Below are 8,626 nucleotides of genomic sequence, written 5' to 3'. Positions count from 1 at the left end.
AATTAAAAAAATATTTAAAAAAATGTTTAAAAAAATACTTTATCATATCATAAACCTTCCCAACACAAAATGATTAATCATCTTCTGAAATCTGTGAAAAATATTTCTTAAATGTTCCCCTCAGTTATCGCTTTTAGAGCTAAGTGGTAAAACAATTGTTTCTCCACCAGCTGAAATGTGATTTTACCCAATACAAGATAACATAACCCTGTGGTTAATTCAGCTTTCTCGTGATTTAGAAAGAAAAATGAAATGTTCTATTTATGACTAATTCAAGGATTTTAAGAATTTCTCAAAAAACAAACAAAAACAACTTCTCTTAAATCATTTTAGCACTAAGGCAAAAACAGAGGCCTGGAATGCCAAGGTTAGAAGAAACTTTAAAAGTCGTCTCTCTTCTCAGGGCCTGACTACCCTCTATCGCTTTTTTGCTATATAGTCTTCCACCCAAAGCGCCAGTACCTCTCCTCTCATAAATTGTCCCTCTCACCAACCCTAAGGAGCCCATCCAGTTTTTCTTTAGGAAGTTCTTTTCTTAGGGACCCTAAGGTATCTCAGTCAGTTGACTTCTGATCTCAGCTTAGGTCATGATCTCAGGGTAGTGAGTTCAAGCCCTGAGTTGGGCTCCATGCTGGGCCTGGAGACTACTTAAAGGAAAAAAAAAAAAAAAACTTCTTTATAACCCCAATCTCTTCATCAAGATTTACTGATGGAATAACATTTTTACATTGCTGCAGGTGCCTCTTAAGCCTTGCCTTTGCCTTTTGTCCCTACCATTCTTCACATGTAATTGCTTTCTCCTTTCCACCACCTTAGTTTTGAGCCCCATCTCCAAAAGGATCCCCTCTCCTTGAAGTCTTCTCTGACTGTCCACTTCACAAGGAATTTTCCTTTTCTACGTTCTCATCATAACATTCATGATCTGTGTCATACATTCATTCATCCACTTGCCCAATATTTATTGTTTTCTATGTGTCAGGCACTATTCTAGTTATTGGGGACATAGGAAGATATAAAACAAGCAGTCCTGTGCTCCTACAACTTCTCTCCTCAGAGGCGAGATCTACAGTGAAGAACAAAAACATTTCAGAGAGTGATAGACCTGTGAAGTAAATAAAACACATTAATGTTGTGTTTCCATGGGAGTATGTTTCTTACCACCCATCCCTCTTTTTATTATAAACTCCCTGAAGCAATACTCCCTCTTCTGTTCATTTGTATTTACCACCGTGACCCGTAAATATTTACTGATCCATCTTTATATACACTTTTCTCAATAGATAGTATTTGATCATTGGGATTTATGTGAAGTTGGATTAAGCTGCTAATACAATAATTATAACTGATTTTGTAAGGAATGACACATACTATACTTGTGGAAGCCTTAACCACGGTCACAGTGTTGATAGAAAAGGTTTCTTATAAATTGTTACCTCTTAAACTGTCATAGCGGTGTACACCTTTGTTTCACTTTCACCTCTATGCTTTACTTCCTTTGAAATCAAAACAGGCTCTGTGGTCTCTCAATACTCTCCTAATCTCTGTTGACCCCTCCCATGCCAACACATCAGACTCCCATCTCTCCTTTAGAAAGATCTGAAAGCTTGAGTCATCTACTCACATTTAATTTCACTCTTGGCCCAGTGTTGATCTTTGTGATGGTTTGAGGAAGTATGAGATCCCAGTTAATGAGTTTGCTGTATACAGTGCCTAATAATGATACATGATGACACAAATTAGGTAAAAACGTTTCTATTTATTAGCACAGAATTCTTCCCTTTGAATAAGCATATGGCAGTGACCCTGTCTAACCAAGTAAGTTTAACCTTTTCTTAAATGCTGATGTGTGTGTGTGTACACGCGCATATACACAGGCACACACATACACTTTTCTATTTCTTCTGAACCAGTTTCTGAATTAATATGTGGAAACATCAACATCCATTGTATAAAAGAAGAGCTTGGTTCAAAGGTCTGCCTCCTCCCCAGACATCAACTTATAGCTGCAAAATAAAGAATAATTATAACTATTTTAGAGGGTTGTTTTGAATATGAGAAGAGAAAATAAAGTACCAAGTACATAGTAGTGTTGACTAAATGCTAGTTTTCTTCCACCTTCTCTGGTTTATGTAACCAAATACTCATTCAACTACTCAGTCAGATTTGGACTAATGATTAGCTAAAGAGTAACAATACAGATTTTTTAAAAATTAAGTCAGTAGGATTGGTTGGTTTTATGCATGGATGGGATAGGCATTTGACATTTCATCACAATTCTCTAATTCAAACATTTCCTCCTTAAAGGCCTGGAATGTTTACCGTTGGAAATTCCACCGTGTTAAGTTATTGTTATTTACCATATCTGCTATTAAAATATAAATACCTGATAGCCCATTGTTGTATTAGCTGTTACACATAAAGAAATTTCTTAAAGGTTATTAAAACGGTAAATTGGTGGGTCCTAAATAGTGATTCAAAGAAAACCCGGTAATGCCACCACCACCCACACCCCAAATTTATTTGGTTTGGCCTCACACTATTGGCCAGACAGATTTTTTTTTACATTTTGAGATAGCACCAAATATTTCAAATGGGAAGATATCTCCTATAATCTGAAACCTCTCTTTATAAATGAGAAAAGTTAGTTACCTTGGGGCTCTCATTCCTGGGGGATTACCCTAACATCTACAACTCTCCAAATTGCTCAGTAATCTTACTTTCAGTGCCTTCTGAAAGAAAAAAAAGAGAGAGAGAAGATCATATTATTTTTGTAGTTTCTACTCATATTTATTTTTTGGAATGCCTATCATTTTCTGTCAACATCTGAATATTTCTGGGTTTCAATAAGCCTTCAGTGATAGCTACATTTGGAAGTATCCAACAAACACAATTTCTACAATAAACTTTTAAAAATTTTCAATGACAATCACAAAATGCTATTCTTAATATTCCCCAAAAGCTTTCTGTTAAACTGTTCCTAGTTTTAATCCCTAAAACACACACAGAAAATGTTTCCTCTGGAACAATAAACACAATTGAAACATGAGAATCATGATAATACAGCAGTGATAATTTTTTATTGATTCCAGAATCCTAATAATGGAACAAAAAGGAGACACTGTCTTCTTTAATGATAAAGGTTAACATGTCTCAAGTCCTTGACTGTGTGCTGAGCACTGTTGTAAGTATTTTACCTGCATCATCTAATAAAATTCTCCCAACTGTCCTGATTATACCCATTTTACAACTGAAATAACCAAGGCATAGAAAGCTTAAGTAATGTGACTGTGATAAGGGACCAAGTTAGGGATTTACACCATGCCACTCTGAGTCTAGGATGTTCCTAACCACTTTTCAGCTGATACTGCTTTCTCTGTATGGCTCAGAGCATTAGCCTCAGTGCTTCACCTTAGGCTTTCGTAATTTTTTTTAAAAAAATATTTTTTATTGTTTTTATTTATTTCTGAGAGAGAGAGAGAGAGAGGCAGCGTGAGCAGGGGGGGTCAGAGACAGAGGGAGACACAGAATCTGAAGCAGGCTCCAGGCTCTGAGCTAGCTGTCAGCACAGAGCCCGATGCGGAGCTCGAACCCATGAACCGTGAGATCATGACCTGAACCGAAGTCGGACGCTCAACTGACTGAGCCACCCAGGAGCCCCACTGGGATTTTTTTAAAGATGGGAAATATCATTGCTCTGTCTCATCATTTGAGAAACGAAGGTAAGATCACCACCTTGTATGATTCCAAAGGGACAGTTCACAATGTGGCTTGTGTAAACAATTAACTCTGGAGCTGTGTGTGGGTCAGCTCTGCACAGACATGCATTTTTTTCTGTCGAAACGACCCCTCACACAAAGGGGTTTCCTCTTCCTTTAAGTGATTCTCAGTGAGACTAGCTGCCACTCAAAAACAGCTTCTACTTAGGTCTCTCCTCATGCTAGGAATCAAAGGAGACCATAACGTTTCTACAATTAGTTTTACGTAATCTAAAGACTTCTGGGCAGTTCGTCCAGCTGAATTCAAATCCTCTACAGTTATTTCTTCCACTTCCAGTTATGTTCAAGAAATAACTGAAGACAAATGTAGTCCAAAATTATCTCAGCAGTTGGAGGCAGGTTGCTTACAGGTTTATTTCCCCAAGATGAGTGAGTGGGGTGCTGGTAACTTTTCCATGCTGTTGCAGAGCTGGGTATAAAATGTTGAGTCACTGGCCTCCAGCAGCACACGGTGACCCTGCAGCCCGACTGTGCCCAGTGGTGTGTGACTCCCATTGAGTCAGGAGAGTCACTCAACCATTAAAGTTTGACCTGGTGGCCTATCTGCACACACAGTTACCCAGTTACGAAAGGGCAAGAACTCCTCAGCATTACTGTAGCTATAGTATTTCCATTACAGAACCTCTTTAGAGGACAACAACAACAATGGAGACAAAGGATTTGGTAATTGAGGCCTCTGTTGAATATCTTCGGCTATTTCATAACAGTACATCCTAGTTATCCGTAGAGAACAAGGTCTGTTTCAGAGAAAAAAAAATATGTATTGACCATTCCCACCAAGCAATCGAGCAGAATGAGAGTCAAAAGTTTACACTTAGATATACCTGTTTCAGTCTGGGCTAAAATCTGCTCTCCGTGTTTCTCTTTTCTCTGATTGAGTAGAAACCGAATCCAAGTTCAAAACTATTTTCCTGGGACTGAGTGAAAATAAAATTATCCCTCATAAGGACTCTAATACTTCCTCCTCTGCTGTGGGGACACTGCTGGGCCCCAGCAACTATCTCACTTCACAAGTCACTAACCAGTATTTTAAAGGACAATTTAACACATTATTTTGCTACAACCAAGCAACAATATTATTGTTTCCGTTTGGTAATTCAAGTACCCAAACACTGAATTTATTATCTTGCAATTTCATGTGTTCCATTATTATAGAGAAAACCTTAATGAGAATGGATACTTTTCTTCCCAACTAAACTGTTGTGTTCTGAATGGTAGCTGCCATGCCTTGTGCTTTTTTTTTTTTTTTTTTAATCGTCAATGGGATCTCGTATGCACTGAATCACGAGTAGGTCCCTGTGGGGAGTGCTTGATGCCTTACTTCGCCTCCTTAGCAGGAAGTAGTATACTACCTGGAAGTATTAAATATGCCACTTTGCATGGATCACTTCTTTTTTTTTTAATTTCTAATTTTTTAATGTTTATTTGTGAGAGAGAGCCAGAGCATGAGTGGTGGAGGGGCAGAGAGAGGGAGACACAGAATCCAGAAAAGGCTCCAGGCTCTGAGCTGTCAGCACAGATCCCAACATAGGGCTCTCAGCCATGAACCTTGAGATCATGACCTGAGTAGCTGTGGGAGGCTTAACCCTGAGCCACCCAGGGGTCCTGAGTGAATCAGTTCTTACAAGAATTCCCTTTCCTCCCAGATCCCACTTCCAGGGGCTCTGTTGCCTATGTCACATGGTCCTCACTGTTTACCACGTATGAGCTTTTTATGGGCCTAAGAAAATACTTCAGAATTGAAAAATGAAGAAATTGACTCCAAAATACAAAAATAAAATGGCAAAATTAAAATGAGTTTAATTAAATATTCAAAGTATGTCAATTTCAATACTTGTCAAACAAGTCATTCATAAAAAAAAACTTTATTACATTTGCAAACAACTTGTGGACTGAATTTTTGTCATCTTGCAGGTATTCCTGAACATGCTGGATTATTGCAGAGAAATTAGGGCCAGTCATTAGTTAAGTGATTTAATATTAACCAAGTAATTTTATTTTTTAAAATATTTTTAACTAAGCAATACTAAAAGCAAAATTATTATAAAATTCTTTCCAGATTTTTATAGCAAAAATACTGTATAATGTGAGAAGTAAGCCCATTTTAATTTGTTGGCTATGACCTTTGATGGGGTCCACAAAAGTTTTATAAGTGGCACCTTTTTTATTTTATTGATATTTTAAATGACTGCATTTTAATTTAATTATAATTTAGAGGTCCTGTAAGGTAACTCTTAAGAAAAAGATTAACCGTCAGGAGAGAAGTCTGTGAGTCAGCAAGGGAATAGTTTAGGTCTTGGGGGAATCTTACTCACCAAAGAATTGTCAGCTGAATGAAGGCTTAAATTTCATGGACTTGGGCAGGGAAACCTTTTTTATATTCTCTGCCCATATGGAATAACAATCTCCCCTGAACGAACAAAGCATCTTGGCATTATCTCTTCTCACTCATTTGCTTTTAGTTTTCCGTAAAGCAACACCTGCCAATTGTTATCCTTAAGACCTGATTATTTTTCAAATATGTCACATAAAGCACTCTCTTTAAGAACACAGGGAACAGTCTACAGTAGTTCCTCTGAAAACGACAGTACTGGGTTGTTTGCAAGTAGTTTTTTAGAGTTCACTGCATGCCTGGAATGAACAGGCTGTCTTTCTCCCTGGAAGATCACAGATTGATACACAAGGTCAGGTTAAATAGTATCTAAGTTGCTTTCCTATCCCTTAAACAGGAGCTATCTGTCCTAAAAACAACATTTGGACTCTAAATATAATATGCCTCTGGAAATTTTTCGTGAGTAAAGAAGGAAAAATCGGTTTTAATTTTGAAAAAAAAATCAACGTAGTAAAATAAAAAAGCACTTTTTAAAAAATTTACTGCTGAATACCACGTGTATATATACCCCTGCAGTCTTGTATCTAAATACTTGAAATATTTGTAAATTTTAGTTCCTAGAGTGAAAATGATGATGAATTTCTAATGATTTTTGTGTCATGCCCACTAAAAACACAACACCCTTTGATTGGGAGGTGTTAAGTTTCTGCATTCTATCATATTCGTCTAAAAATTGCTTAAACAAGTTTAAAAACAGTTCTTTTTAAATTATTTTTAAAAATAATGCTTTTGAGATGGTGTTCAGTTCTTGAGGTCCTAGTTTCCCCCAAATGATGTTTGGCTCTTATAAAAGACAAATCCAAGTCCCAACTCAAAGCCCTGAGCATGTTACTTCACTTCTAAACCTCAGTTTCCTCAGCTGTTTGATGGAGGAAATTCTAGTAGCTATCTCATGAGTTTATTTTAAACATTAAATGATGGGGCGCCTGGGTGGCTTAGTCGGTTAAGCGTCCGACTTTCACTTGGGTCATGATCTCGCGGTTCGTGGGTTCGAGCCCCGCGTCGGGCTCTGTGCTGACTGCCAGCTCAGAGCCTGGAGCCTGTTTCAGTCTGTGACTCCCTCTCTCTCTGACTCTGCCCTGCTCACGCTGTCTCTCTCTCTCTCTCTCTCCTAGAAATAAATAAAAATAAATAAATAAATAAATAAATAAATAAATAAATAAATAAATAAATATTAAATGAAATGATGTGTGTGCAGAGCCTCTTAACCGGTGCCTGGCACATGGTGAGCACTCCACACACAGCAGTTCCACCTGATCTTTTCAGATTCCTTCCCCTAGAGCCGGGAGACCTGAGTTCTCTCTGGTCTGGTTCTTCTAGTTGTTTAGCTGGGCAAATACTCTCTCTGTCCTTCAGTTCCCTCATCTGATAAATGGGTACATATGTTAATCACATCTTCACGTGGTTAACATAAAAGTGAATGTGCTAGTACATTTAAAACACTGACTGACTCCAAAGAGGTTTTCAGAGCACTGGCCAGAATGCAACCTTCCCCTCCAGGGGCACAGCCGTCTCATTCACAGGCTGATGGGTAGCCTGAGCTGGGCAGATTTTATAGGATCCCACAAGCAGACTCCCATTTTCCTGTCAGATGTGGGGAAACTCCTCCCGGAAAAGGCATTCCTTTGAACTGAGCTCCCAAAAGGTCTCTAGGAGAATTCAAATATACTCTCTCTGGTTTGAATGGTACATTACCTAATAGCTTCTCCAGATTATGGCTGTTTTTCCTAAATATTTAGGAAAGAACCCTTCCCCTCAACCGTGATGCTCAAGCAGCTCAGTGCTTGACTACAACTTTTCCCAGTGTGTTTCTTACCCTGTTCCTTTTACTTTGGGAGAAAAATTTTATTGTAAGGATGTGGGAACTCTGTTTTGCCAAAGAAAGTGTCAAGAATATCTTTCAGGGATAAAGGATTATGAAAAAAGAAAGCAGGCGAGACTCAATTTTTGAAATTCCAACCATGAGGCAAATGCCACAAAAGGGCACAGGAAGAAAAATCGGTAAAAGTGTTATCTGCCACTGTTGACCAAAGATTTATTCTGTCATTAAGCAAACACCCTGTGAGCGAGATCTTGTGCTAGGTACTGTGAAAACAAAGGTTAATAAACGCTACTCCCTGTTTTCAAGAAACTCACATGTTATGGAGACCCAAGTGTCTCTTTAGGGCCAGACACTGAGAACACACGGATGGGAAGCCATGATCCCATCCCTTTAGGAAAATGAGGAGAGATTCACCCTTGAGTGTTCATAAGCCCCTTGGTTGGAATTAGCACCAGAAACTAAAGATTTGCTTGACCTGAGGCACCTAATTCAAACTGAAAAGCAGGAGGACTAGAAGAGTTGACTCCTGACTTAATTCCTGACCCAGCATCCCTTCCCCTGAGAAGAAAGAGAGAGAAAATGGCAAGAAGGGCAAGGCTGCCAGAGAAGCATGTGCAAAGGTCTGAAAGTGGTAGA

This window comes from Hyaena hyaena, unplaced genomic scaffold (assembly GCF_003009895.1).
Source record: "Hyaena hyaena isolate Hyena2069 unplaced genomic scaffold, ASM300989v1 scaffold_232, whole genome shotgun sequence".
NCBI lineage: Eukaryota > Metazoa > Chordata > Mammalia > Carnivora > Hyaenidae > Hyaena > Hyaena hyaena.
Note: the sequence above shows the minus strand (reverse complement) of the source record.